The sequence below is a fragment of the Pseudophryne corroboree genome, chromosome 3 (genome assembly GCF_028390025.1).
Source record: "Pseudophryne corroboree isolate aPseCor3 chromosome 3, aPseCor3.hap2, whole genome shotgun sequence".
Classification (NCBI taxonomy): domain Eukaryota; kingdom Metazoa; phylum Chordata; class Amphibia; order Anura; family Myobatrachidae; genus Pseudophryne; species Pseudophryne corroboree.
The window spans coordinates 31,597,377-31,611,690 of record NC_086446.1 but is presented as its reverse complement, the minus strand read 5'-3'; the positions used below and the strand labels follow the sequence as shown (position 1 = coordinate 31,611,690).

The following is a 14,314-nucleotide window of genomic DNA, read 5'->3' as shown; positions in this document are numbered from 1 at the left end:
TAATGGTAACAGGACACCACAGACTGCTCCCCCTGTATAATATTGGTAAGAGGACACCAAAGACTGCTCCCCCTGTATAACAACAACAGAACACCACAGACTGCTCCCCCTGTATAATAATAACAATACACCACAGGCTGCTCCCCCTGTATAATAACAACAACAACAACAACAATACACCACAGGCTGCTTCCCCTGTATAATAACAACAACAACAACAACAACAACAACAACAACAGGACACCACAGGCTGCTCCCCCTGTATAATAATAATAATAATAATAATAATAAGATTTTGATACCTACCGGTAAAACCTTTTCTCCTACTCCGTAGGAGGATGCTGGGGAGCACATCAAGTCCATGGGGTATAGACGGGATCCGCAGTAGACATGGGCACTCTTAAAGGATTTTCCGGTAGGTATCAAAATCCTATTTTCTCATACGTCCTAGAGGATGCTGGGGACCACATCAAGACCATGGGGTTTATACCAAAGCTCAAGTGCGGGCGGGAGAGTGCGGATGACCCTGCAGCACCGATTGACAAACTTTAGGTCTTCATCGGCCAAGGTGTCAAACTTGTAGAACTTAGCAAATGTGTTTGAAACCGACCAAGTAGCTGCTCGGCACAGTTGTAATGCCGAGACCCCCCCCCCCCCCCCCCCGGGCAACAGCCCAGGATGAACCCACCTTCCTACAGGAATGGGCCTTCACCGCCGTCGATAACGGCAAACCAGCCGTAGTATGAGCTTGCTGAATCGTATTTCTGATCCAACGTGCAATAGTCTGCTTGGAAGCAGGACCCGCAATTTTGTTGTGAGCATACAGGACAAACAGGGCCTCTGTTTTCTGTATACGAGCCGTTCTAGCAACATAGATTTTCAAAGCTCTAACCACATCTAGAGATTTTGAATCAGTGAATGTGTCAGTAACTACTGGCACTACAATAGGTTGGTTTATGTGAAAAGATGAAACCACCATAGAAAGAAAATGTTGTCGAGTTCTCAACTCTGCCCTATCTTCATGGAAGATCAGGTAAGGTCTCTTGTGAGACAAGGCCCCCAATTCAGACACCCGTCTTGCAGATGCCAAAGCCAAAAGCATCACCAGTTTCCAAGTGAGAAACTTCAACTCTATCTTTTGTAGAGGCTCAAACCAATCCGATTGAAGGAACTGCAATACCACGTTAAGGTCCCACGGTGCCACAGGAGGCACGAATGGAGGCTGGATGTGCAGAACCCCTTTCAGAAAGGTCTGAACCTCTGGAAGAAAGGCCAATTGTTCTTGGAAGAACACTGACAAGGCCGAAATCTGAACCTTGCTTGATCCCAATCGGAGGCCCGCCTCCACACCATCCTGCAAACAATGGAGGAAACGCCCTAAGTGAAACTCTTCCGTAGGAGCTTTCTTGGATTCACACCAAGACACATATTTTCTCCAAATACGGTGGTAATGTTTCGACGTTACTCCCTTTCTGGCCTGAATAAGGGTGGGAATGACTTCCTTGGGGATACCCTTCCTGGCTAGGATATGGCACTCAACAGCCATGCCATCAAACAAAGCCGCGTCAAGTATTGTACACGCATGGCCCCTGCTGCAGCAAGTCCTCACGAGGAGGAAGAGGCAGAGGATTCTCTATGAGCAACTGCTGAAGATCTGGGTACCAAGCCCTACTCGGCCAGTCTGGGGCAATGAAGATTGCTCGAACCCTTGTTTTTCTTATGATCCTGAGTACTTTTGGAATCAGCGGAAGTGGAGGGAAGACATACACTGGCGGGAAAACCCACTGGGTCACTAGCACATCCACTGCTACTGCTTGAGGGTCTCTCGACCTGGAACAGTATCTCTGAAGCTTCTTGTTGAGGAGAAACGCCATAATGTCTACATGAGGAACTCCCCAAAGACTTGTCACCTCTGCGAAAACTTCTTGGTGGAGGCCCCACTCTCTTGGATGGAGATAGTGTCTGCTGGGGAAGTCTGCTTTCCAGTTATCTACTCCCAGAATTAATATTGCCGACAGAGCTTGTAGATGTTTTTGTGCCCAGCGGAGGATTTTTGTCGCCTCTGCCATTGCCGCTCTGCTTTTCGTTCCGCTCTGCCTGTTTATGTACGCGACTGCTGTTACATTGTCCGCCTGGATCTGCACGGGACGGTCTTATAGAAGATGTACCGCTTGTTGAAGGCCGTTGTAAATGGCTCTTAGCTCTAGTACGTTTATGTGAAGGCAGGCTTCCTGATGTGATCAACGTTCTTGGAAGTTTACTCCCTGAGAGACTGCTCCCCAGCCTCGGAAACTTGCATCCGTGGTTACCAGGACCCAGTCCTGAATCCCGAACCTGCGTCCCTCTAGCAGGTGAGAGCTGTGTAACCACCATAGGAGTGAAATCCTGGTTTTTGACGGCAGGATTATCTTTCGGTGCATGTGTAGGTGTGACCCCGACCACTTGTCCAACAGGTCCCACTGGAATACTCTGGCATGGAACCTGCCAAACTGTATGGCCTCGTAGGCCGCTACCATCTTCCCCAATAATCGAATGCACTGATGGATCGACACACTCGATGGTTTCAATATCTATTTTACCATTTTCTGGATTTCCAGAACCTTTTCCATCGGAAGAAATACTCTCTGAACTTCTGTGTCCAGACTCATCCCGAGGAAAGACAACCTTGTCGTTGGTTCCAATTGTGACTTTGGGTAATTTATGATCCACCCGTGTTGTTGGAGTATTGACAGAGAGAGTGATATATGCTTTGTAATAACTGCTCCCTGGATCTCGCCTTTATCAGGAGATCGTCCAGATAAGGAATAATATTGACTCCTTTCTGACGAAGGAGGACCATCATCTCCGCCATCAACTTGGTGAATACCCGCGGCGCTGTGGAGAGGCCAAAATGTAACGTCTAGAATTGGTAATGGCACCCCTGAACCGCGAATCTCAGATAAGCCTGGTGAGGAGGTTGAATGGGAACATGCAGGTAAGCATCCTTTATGTCCACTGACACCAAGTATTCCCCATCCTCCAGACTGGCAATCACTGCCCGAAGTGATTCCATCTTGAACTTGAACCTTTTCAGGTAGCAATTCAGATCTTTTAGATTTAGGATGGGTCGGACCGAGCAGTCTGGCTTCGGAACAACAAAGAGGCTTGAATAAAAACCCCTCCCTTGTTGTGACAACGGTACCAGGACTATGACCTGGTCTTGACATAATTTTTGGATTGCCGCTGTTACTGCTTCTCTCTCTGGCGGAGAAACCGGCAAAGTCGATTTGAAAAATTGGCATTGGGGAACGTCTTGAAAATCCAGTTTGTATCCCTAGGATACTATTTGCAACACCCAGGGATCCAGACCAGACAGAATCCAACCTTGGCTGAAGAGTTTGAGACGTGCCGCAAGGGAGCTCCAGCGTCATGCTGAGGATTTGGCAGAAGTAGGGGTAGACTTCTGCTCTTGGGAACCTGGAGCCGCTGTGGGCTTCTTTCCCCTTTCCCTACCTGCAAAGAAGGGGGAACCTCTCGTCTTTTTGTATTTATTGGGCCAAAAGGACTGCATTTGCGGGTGATAGGTCTCTTTTGCCGGTGCAGGCGCAGAGGGCAAAAATGTCGACTTACCTGTGGTAGCCGCCGAGACTAACGCATCCAGGCCATCGCCAAATAAGGCCTCACCTTTATATGGGAGCGCCTCCATGTTTCTTTTCGAATCTGCATCCGTGTTCCACTGGCGAATCCACAGCGCCCGCATAGCCGATACTGCTATTGTAGCGGCTTGTGAACTCAAGAATTCAATATCCTTCATTGCTTCCAGCATGTAGGCGGCAGCGTCCTTGATATTCCCTAACTTAAGGAGTATCTCATCTTTATCAATAGCGTCAATTTCTAATGGCACGCATTCTGACCATTTTTCAATAGCGCAAATCACCCATGCGCAGGCAATAGTGGGCCTGAGCAGTGTACCATTGGTAACATAAATGGATTTCAATGTAGTTTCCATCTTTCGGTCTGCCGGCTCCTTAAGTGAAGCCGTCCCAGGAGCAGGGAGAATTACCTTCTTTGTCAACCTGGAAAGCGCACTGTCTAACACAGGGGGTGACTCACATTTTTTCCTGTACTCAGCCGGGAAAGGGTAAGCTATCTGAATCCTTTTGGGAATACGAAATTTCTTATCAGGATTCACCCACCTCCCTTCAAACAGAGCATTTAGTTCATGTGAAGGAGGGAACGTGACTTTGGATTTATTTTCCTTGCATAAATAAGCTTTCTCCTGAGGTACAGGAGTGCTTTCTGTAAACTCCAACACGTCCCTTATAGCCACAATCATATATTGTATACTTTTTGCCAATTTATGATCTTTCTCTCTCTGGAGTCACTATCGTCGACACAAGAATCAGAGTCCGTGTCGGTATCAGTGTTTACAACATTCGCAAATGGTCTCTTATGTGACCCAGAGGGGCCGCCTGCATAAGGAATAACAGCATCCTGAAAAATCACATCTTCCACAGATTTTCTCCAGCATGCAGCCTTAGATTCAGATTTATCTAATCTACGGTTAATCAGATGCATACGGTCACGTATCTCTTTCACCCATGCAGGCTGTTGGTGTGCCGGTAGCGCCACCACATTACAACTCTGTGTCCCTAAAATGGCTTCCTCCGGGGAGGAACTCCCTGCCTCAGACATGCCTCACACGTGTACAGCACACTCACCGACACACTGGGACTTATTTGGGGACAGACCTACAGTAAAATCTGTCAGAGGGACACAGTATAGGAGCAGCCCGTTCACAATCCCAGTGCCAGTATGCTATGCCTGTGAACACAGAATGCCCACAGCCAAATAGCGCTTTTAAACAGTAATTCACACTATTAAATGCACCACAATCGCTTTGTGCCCCCCCCCCCCCCCTTAACAGCACCCTGTACTTGTCAGAAGTGGAGGAGAGGACCAGCGTGTTCTCTGCAGCCTGAGGAGAGAGAGAAAATGGCGCTGAGTAGTGTGCTGGCTGCCTGAGGAAGAGGCTCCACCCCCGCAATGACGCGTCCTTACACTCGGTACAGATTATGATATTTATACTGGCGGGGTAGGGCTGTGCCAGCGGCATCTTATGCCCACTTTTAGCCAGTTTGAGGTATATTTCTTGCTGCCCAGGGCTCCCCCCCCCCCAGCACCCTGCAGTGTCTCTGTGTGTGGGCAGCAATGGCGTGCTGCGCTCCCGCCAGCCGCGCCACACCTCAGCCGTCACTTACTTGATGGAAGATCATTCTTCTCATACTCACCTGACTTCTGGTTCTGCGAGGGGGGTGACGGCGTGCTGTGAGAGCGAGCATCTAGACACGGCTAGCGTTCAGTACCCATCAGGAGCTAATGGTGTCCTGTCAGCCAGAAGCAGAGCCATGAAACTCTTTAGGAAGTTGGTTCTGCTTCTGCCCCCTCAGTCCCACGAAGCAGGGAGTCTGTTGCCAGCAGTTCTCCATGAAAATAAGTATTTGCAAAGAAACTCAGTAGAGCTCCTCAGAGTGCATCCAGTCTGCCTGGGCACATTTCTAAAACTAAGGTCTGGAGGAGGGAGGAGCCAGTTCGCACCCAATGAAAAGTCTTAATAGTGCCCATGTCTCCTGTGGATCCAGTCTATACCCCATGGTCTTGATGTGGTCCCCAGCATCCTCTAGGACGTATGAGAAAATAATAACAACAACAACAACAACAACAGGACACCACAGGCTGCTCCCCCTGTATAATAATAACAGGACACCACAGGATGCTCCCCCTGTATTATTATTATTATAACAACAACAGGACACCACAGGCTGCTCCCCCTGTGTAGTAACAACAACAACAGGACACCACAGGCTCCTCTTCCTGAATAATAACAACAACAACAACAACAACAACAACAACAACAGGACACCACAGGCTCCTCCTCCTAAATAATGACTACAACAGGATACCAAAGGCTGCTCCCCCTGTATAATCATGACAATATCAGCACACCACAGGCTGCTCCCCCTGTATAATAATAACAGGACACCACAGGATGCTCCCCCTGTATAATAACAACAACAAGACACCACAGGCTGCTGCCCCTGTATAATAATAACCGGACACCACAGGATGCTCCCATAATAATAATAAAAATAACAACAACAACAGGACACCACAGGCTCCTCCTTCTGAATAATAATAATAATAATAATAATAATAAAATAATAATAACAAAAACAGGACACCACAGGCTGCTCCCCCTATATAATCATGACAATAACAGGACACTACAGGCTGCTCCCCCTGTATAATAATAATGATAACAACAGGACACCACAGGGGGCTCCCGTTATATAATAACAATAATAATAATAATAGTCACCCTCTCCTGCTGCTACCAGATGTAACAATGTCTCCCTCCTGCTTCGTCCCTCTCAGCACAATCAACCCGAAGTCGGGTGGAACCTACAGGGCGGAAGTCGGGTGGAATATAGAACGTACAGGGCGGAAGTCGAGTAGAAAGCACAGGGCGGAAGTCGGGTGGAACGCACAGGGCGGAAGTCGGGTGGAACGCAAGGGGCGGAAGTCGGGTGGAACGCACAGGGCGGAAGTCGGGTGTGTAGCGCTCCGGGCGGAGGACTGGCGGTAAGTACATACATAGAGATACGGGGAGAGATATAACACGGTGCAGGCAGCGAGTGTGGGGCCTGGAGGGGGCTGCAGTCTCCTCCCAGCACCCTGCGGGCCGGACACCCCTCTCACAGCTCCGGGGCTATTGCTGCTGCTCCCTGCACCTCACCCCGAGGGGCCCCGCGTCACCTCACACGCATTATATTCCCCCCAAGCCCATCCTTACCTAGTGGATAGCAGAGTGAGGAGACAGAGTGTAATAAGAATGCAGAATATTGATGATTTGGGACCTGAGAAAGTTTGTGAGTTCTCCACACAGCCATGTAAATGAATGTGTTATATGTTGCTGTAAATGTGTCAGTGTGCTTCTCTTTTGTGTTCTTCCACCCACACTGGTATATAATTATATATTTCTTCAGGGTCCATAGGCTCCACAAGAATTTCCCTGGGGTAAATGTGGTTTGGAGAGAACTATGCACCTAACAGTTAAACTTTTCACTGGTGCATCAGAGCAAGTAGGGGGGACATCCCCTAGAGCAGGGTTGGGGAACCTTTTTTCTACCAAGGGCCATTTGGATATTTCTCCTCTCGTTTAGGTGAGCGTTGGCTCCCCCCATTATCTCCTCCCCCAGCCCAGGGTGTGATTCATCTGAGTATTTTCCTGCCCTTTGAGCGGTTACTTCTACCCTACTCCCCCCAGCGAGACACTCAGCAGCCATTGTTACACAAGCCTGCCGCAGCAAGTCTCAGGAGCCGGGTGTAGTCTCTTAGTATACCTCCCCCATAGGCCAGGTTATACAGCACTTATCCTACCAGCCTCTGAGGCCCATGCAGTTAATTCCGAATTTAAATACCCAGCTAGCTACTGCTAAAAAAAAAAAAAAAACCCTGTTCAGCTGCATTATCCGACAGGAGTAGGGATGGCCAGCGATCATCGATGATTCGAAATCATTGATGGTCTATGACCGATGGCAACTACTTTTACCATCAATGACCACACATATATATATATATATATATATATATATATATAAATTTATTTTTCTCTAGGGTGTCAGGGACATGGAGTATAGCTCCGCCCCTGGAAACCCGTGAAGCCAATGCCCCCAGGCTCTGATTGGCACGCATCTAGCTCTATACTAAAGTAATGGGGACCACCACGTATGGTATCCCCCTAGGTAAAGGTATCTGACCCATGAGTTGGGTTCCAACTAAAGATTGCTGATGTTTAGACCTTTCTTTCTTTCTTAAGAGAGTTATACACATTCATCCTTCATTTGTCTCTGAGGTGACTCCATAGAATTTGTCCTTAGTTCTCCATTCCTTACAAGCACCGCCGTTTGATCCTTTGGACACCATGGACCTTAAGTGGCTGATGGGGGGGAAACACTCTTCTTCTTTGCTGTTGCCTCTGCTTATAGTGTCTGACCTAGGAACATCGGGGGTAATTGAGACCTGATCGCTGCTAGCGGGCGATCAGGTCTGTACTGTGTATAGGGAAGCCAATCCCGGGCCATTTTTTCAATCCCGGGTATCGGGATTGAAAAATGGCCAATCCCGGGATTGGCTTTTTGCTATATGGCCGCGTCCTCGCCCCACCCTGCCCCGCACACATAACTCGCCATATACCGGGGACGGGTGGAGAATATCCTCTGATCGCTGCTTGCAGCTCCCTGCAGCGGCTGCCGGCGCAGCGTGACCTCTCACACTGCGCTGGGGAGCCGGAGCAAGGAAGTCGGGCAGCGTCTGTGGACGCTCAACGCTGATCCCTCAATCCCCGGGATTGGAGCCTGGCCATTTTTGGTCCTAAATCCCGGGATCCCCCCAATCCCGGGATTGCCCACCATAACTGTATGCACCACAATGCACACGCGCGTCGGACAAGAATAACTGGGATCGCTGGTCAGCAATCGGTTTGTGCGAAGGATCCATTCGCACGGGCGATCGCAAGGAGATTGACGTGAAAAGGGCGTTTGTGGGTGGCAACTGACCGTTTTCAGGGAGTGTCAGGAAAAAAGTAGGCGTGTCCAAGCGTTTGCAGGGCGGCGTCTGACGTCAAATCCGGTCCTGAACAGGCTGAAGTGATCGCAGCGGCTGAGTAAGTCCAGACCTACTCAGAAACTGCACAAAATCTTTTGCACACTTGCACAGCTAAAATACACTCCCCCAGTAGGCGGCGTCTATCTGATCGCAGGGCTGCACAAATCACTGCCCAGCAATCAGGTCTGAATTACCCCCATCATTATGTGGCTCCTCCTTCTCAAGCCGTAGTTAGAACTGGGTCCAGCTACCATCCTATAATGGTATCTGAAGAGATTGTAGAACCAGCTTTTCAAGGCCCGACCCTTTCCACAGATAAAGTTTGCTGGATGTGGTACGTGCACTTCAGATTTATGTGGCTCAAACCAAATCTCTATGTAGAAGGCATACTCTAATTGTGTTATACGGATATCACAGAAGAGGCTGGCCTGCTAACAAGCAGACATTATCTAGATGGCTTTAAATGACTATTTCTCAAGCATACACGGAAGCAGACCTCCCAGTTCCAAATACTGTCAAGGCTCGCTCCACTAGATCTGTGAGACCATCGTAGGCGGCAATTTGTGGGACATCTGCTAACCAATTTTGCAGAGTAGCCACGTGGTCTGCGGTCAGCACCTTTCTCAGTTTTCTCTTACGTCCTAGAGGATGCTGGGGTCCATATTAGTACCATGGGGTATAGACTGGTCCACCAGGAGCCATTGGCACTTTAAGAGTTTAACAGTGTGGGCTGGCTCCACCCTCTATGCCCCTCCTACCAGACTCAGTTTAGAAAATGTTCCCGGAGGAGCCGGTCACAGCTAGGGGAGCTATCCTGAGCTTTCTTAGTAGAAGTCTTCTTAGAGTTTTTTATTTACAGGGAGGCTGCTGGAAACAGCCTCCCTGCATCGAGGGACTGGGGGGGAGCAGTGTCCGCCCTGCGGGGTCTGAGCCGCTATCTCCGCTGACTGGACACTAAGCTCCAGAAGGTATACGCTCACCCCAGCAGCATGCCGCTACCCCCTTGCAGAGCTGAAGTGTGGCGAGTGAGTCGTCGGCCCCTGGCAAGCGGGGAGCCGATTTGAAGATCGTCCGGCCTACATCCCTGGGTGCTGGATATTGTGTCCCGGGGGTACAGGGTAGAGTTTCAAACTCTTCCACCTCACCGATTCTTAAAGTCAGGCTTGCCGGCTGATGGGGAAGTCCTTCCGGAAGCCATAAAAAAATTGGTGCTGTCAGAAGTCATTGTTCCAGTTCCTTGAGCTGTTCCAGTTCCATCAGCTGAACAAGGGTTACTATTCGAACCTTTTTGTGGTACCGAAGCCGGATGGTTCGGTCAGGCCAATTTTGAACTTGAAATTGTTAAACCCTTATCTAAGGGAGTTCAAAATGGAGTCTCTGAGAGCGGTGATCTCGGGTCTGGCGAAGGGGGAGTTCCTGGTGTCCCTGGACACTCCCTGGTGTCTACATTCCGATTTGGTTGCCACATCAGGCTTATCTCAGGTTTGCACTGTTAGACAATCACTATCCGTTTCAAGCACTGCCATTCGGTCTCTCCACAGCACCGAGGGAGATGATGGTTCTCCGCAAGTAGGGGGGGGGGGGGGCATAATTCCATATCTGGATGACCTGCTGATCGAGGCATCGTCCAGGGAGAAGTTGTTAAGGTCCATTGCTCTCACGACGCAGGGAGCACGGTTGGATCCTGAACCTTCTAAAGTCTCATCTGGAGCCGACAAGGAGGCTGTCTTTTCTGGGAATGATCCTCGACACGGAGGTGCAGAGGGTGTTTATCCCGGTGAAGAAAAGCGTTGGTGATACAGTCGATGGTCCGGGATGTCTTGAAGCCCACCCGTGAATCAGTTCATCAGTGCATCCGCCTTCTGGGGAAGATGGTTGCCTTCTATGAGGCTCTACAGTACGGAAGGTTTCATGCTCTGTCCTTTCAACTGGATCTCCTGGACCAGTGGTCGGGATCTCACCTACACATGCACCAGAAGATACATCTGTCGCCGAAAGCAATGATTTCACTCCCCTGGTGGCTGCAACTGCCTCACTTTCTGGAGGAACGAAGGTTCGGGGTTCAGGACTGGATCCTTCTAACCACGGATGCAAGTCTCAGAGGTTGGGGAGCAGTCACCCAAGGGGAAACCTTCCAAGGAAGGTGGTCAAGTCAGGAATCCCTTCTTCCAATAAACATCCTGGAGCTAAGAGCCGTGTACAACAGCATTCTTCAAGCAGCACACCTTCTACAGGATCGGGCTGTACAGGTGCAGTCGGACAACATGACCACAGTGGCCTACATAAACCGACAAGGCGGAATGAAGAGCAGGGCTGCCATGTCAGAGGTGACAAGAATCCTCATCTAGGCAGAAAGACACGCGGTGGCAATGTCGGCAATCTTCGTTCTGGGAGTGGACAACTGGGAAGCAGACTTCGTCAGCAGACAAGATCTCCATCCAAGAGAATGGGGCCTCCACCCGGAGGTGTTCGAAGTAACCGGTTGGTGGGGTGTTCCTCACATAGACATGATGGCCTCCCGCCTCAACAAGAAGCTGCGGAGGTACTGTTCCAGGTCGAGTGGAACAGTACCTCCGGTGGACGCACTAGTAACACCGTGGGTGTTCCCGTCAGCATATGTGTTCCCTCCACTTCCTCTCATTCCAAAAGTTCCACAGCTTGTAAGGAGAACAAAGGTTCTGGCAATCCTCATTGCTCCGGACTGGCCAAGGAGGGCTTGGTACGGGGATCTGCTGGATCTACTGCTGGAAACTCCAAGGCCTCTGCTTCTTCGGGAGGATCTTCTAATACAGAGGCCGTTCGCTTATCAGGACTTACCACGGCTACGTTTGACGGTATGGCGGTTGAGCGCCAGATCTTAGCTCAGAAGGGTATTCCGAGTGCAGTTGTTCCTACCCTGATACAGGCTAGGAAGGGGGTAACGTCTAAACATTACCATCACATTTGGAAAAAATGTGTCTTGGTGTAAATCCAAGAAGTTTCCTGCGGTGGAGTTTCAACTTGGACGGTTATTCCTATTCCTGCAAGCAGGAGTGGATATGGGCCTGAGATTGGGATTCCTCAAGGCCCAGATTTCAGATTTATCCATTTTCTTCCAGAAACAATTGGCTGCTCTCCCTAAGGTTCAGATCTTTTTGAAGGGGGTTCTGCACATCCAGCCTCCCTTGGTGGCACCAACGGCATCCTGGGATTTGGATGTGGTGTTACATTTCTTGCAATCGTATTGGTTTGAGCCTCTACAGGAGGTTGAGGTCAAATTTCTCACGTGGAAGGCGGTCACTTTGTTGGCCTTAGCTTCTGCGCGACGTGTGTCGGAATTGGGGGCTTTGTCCTGTAAAAGTCCCTATTTGGTCTTCCATAAAGATAGGGCGGAACTCAGGAAATGTCAACAGTTCCTTCCTCAGGTTGTGGCGGCTTTTCATATCAACCAACCTATTGTGGCGCCAGTGGCTATGGACTCCTCAATTGCTTCAAAGGCCTTGGATGTTGTGAGTGATTTGAAGATCTATGTGAAGAGGACTGCTCGTCACAGAAAATCATACTCTGTCCTGTATGATCCCAAGAAAATTGGGTGTCCTGCTTCTAAGCAGACGATTTCTCGCTGGATCACTCTACTCGTAAAGTGTGTTCTTCCTGGGCGGCTGCACAGGGTGTATCAGCTTTGCCGAGCGGCTACTTGGTCTGGGTCGATCATGTTTGCTAAGTTTTACAAGTTCGATACTTTGGCCTCTGATGACCTCAAGTTTGGTCAAGCAGTTCTGCAGGAGCCTGCGCGCTCTCCCGCCCGTTCTGGGAGCTTTGGTACATCCCCATGGTACTAATATGGACCCCAGCATCCTCTAAAACGTAAGAGAAAATAGGATTTTAATTACCGGTAAATCCTTTTCTCGTAGTCCGTAGAGGATGCTGGGCGCCTGTCCAGCGCTTCTTTGTCCTGCAGTGGTTATTTGGTTCAATACTGCCTGGTTCCTAGGTAAGTTCTGTGTTCTTTACTGTTTCAGCTGTTGCTGAGTTGTAGCAGCATGTTGGCCGGATTTCTATGTTGTGTGAGCTGGTATGAATCTCGCCACTATTTGTGTATTTCCTTTTCTCGAAGTATGTTGTCTCCTCGGACACAGTTTCTACACTGTCTGGTAGGAGGGGCATAGAGGGAGAAGCCAGCCCACATTGTTAAACTCTTAAAGTGCCAATGGCTCCTGTTGGACCCGTCTATACCCCATGGTAATATGGACCCCAGCATCCTCTATGGACTACGAGAAAAGGATTTACTGGTAGGTAATTAAAATCCTATTTTTATTCATTCGATACCTTTGCCTCCCAGGATGGCGACAGGTTTTCCATACTGCTCAGGAGTGTCCCCTCCCTTGGGTTGGTTTTGGTAGACTTACCATTGTTAACTCTGCTTCTTCGAGGTCTTTAGGCTCCACAGAGCACCCACCCCGACGCACCTGGCTTATAGTCTCTAGTTCTCCTCTTCTAATATGGGTGTGTCCTTGAGTGATCCATTCTTCCTTCTCATTTGTCCTGCTCCTGGCTTGGGCTTGTTTACGAAACTGAATTGACTGGGGCTGGGGGCGGAATATATAGGAGGAAGCACCACTGCACCCTGGGACTTGAAAGTTTAACTGTTTGGTGCCCGGTTCTCTCCAAACCACCTATACCCCATGGTAAATCCTGTGGAGCCTATGAACCTCGAAGAAACAGAGTTAACAATGGTATGTCTGCCATAACTCTTGTAGTTTCAGTGACAGCTTGGGAAGTAACTCAGAGAGACAGTGTGTCATATGACCTGGGTGTAAGCTTTCCCAGTGAGTTTCGGGGGAGAATTCCAGTAGCAGGAGCTGGTGCAGATATGGCAGCAAGAAGCAAGTAACCCACAAGATGCTACGGATTGCAGTTTGGGCTAATCTCGAGATGCACAGGATGCATTTTGATGCAGTTTGCATAATTCTTTGGAGTAGGCATTTCCAACCTTGGTCCTCAAGGCACACTAATACCCTTCTCAGACATAAGACCCGGGAAATACACGAGTATGACCCAGGCCTATCAACACGGGAGTTTCCCAGGTCTCCACCTGAGACCCTCATTCAAACTACACCAAAAACCAAGGAAATTTTCGAATTGGATGTGTTCACACTGAACCCGGGTCTGCCCCGGAATTTGGTGTGTATGTAAAGGGGACGCTTTCATGTATATTATTCAGCCTTTGATATTTGTTAATGGCAAATTTGTGGTTTTATTTCCTATTTAAATACATTTAGCTTTAAAGTTATGCTACTTACTAGGTAATTTTTTCCTTACTAAGATGCTCCCAGTCACATTCCCCCTCCCGCACCCAGCTATCAGCCAGTATGACCCTTCCAGTCTCAGATCTGCCCTTCTCGTGTGTGAACGTCCAGTAAGTATATAGCATTTGCGTAGTCTGCTTTGTAATAGTCTAGGCTTAGCTGGGTCATGTTGTAGCCATTAGCCAAACAGGCAATCAGACTTCTTCTAACCGGGATCTGAAAACCAAGGTTGGATGCGTTCACACTAGAGGCGACCCGGGTGGCACCAGGGAAAAGCCCTGGTAGAGAGCAGGGTTTTGGACCCGGAACTTTGACCCTGGTCTTTTCTGTTCACACATACAGATGGAGCCTCACTCATCTAGCCTTCTCTGCTGCGCCTA

The 14,314-nt window shown here is 49.2% G+C and overlaps 1 protein-coding gene across 1 annotated transcript in view; it reads right to left on the bottom strand.

Moving 5' to 3' along the window:
- Positions 1 to 6,451, bottom strand: part of LOC135057106 (uncharacterized) — a 100,510-nt gene extending 94,059 nt beyond the window's left edge. The window contains exon 1 of the mRNA XM_063963007.1: positions 6,359 to 6,451. The gene's annotated coding sequence lies outside the window, so the exon portion shown is untranslated. The remainder of the gene's footprint in view (positions 1 to 6,358) is intronic.
- Positions 6,452 to 14,314: the final 7,863 nt, after the last annotated feature.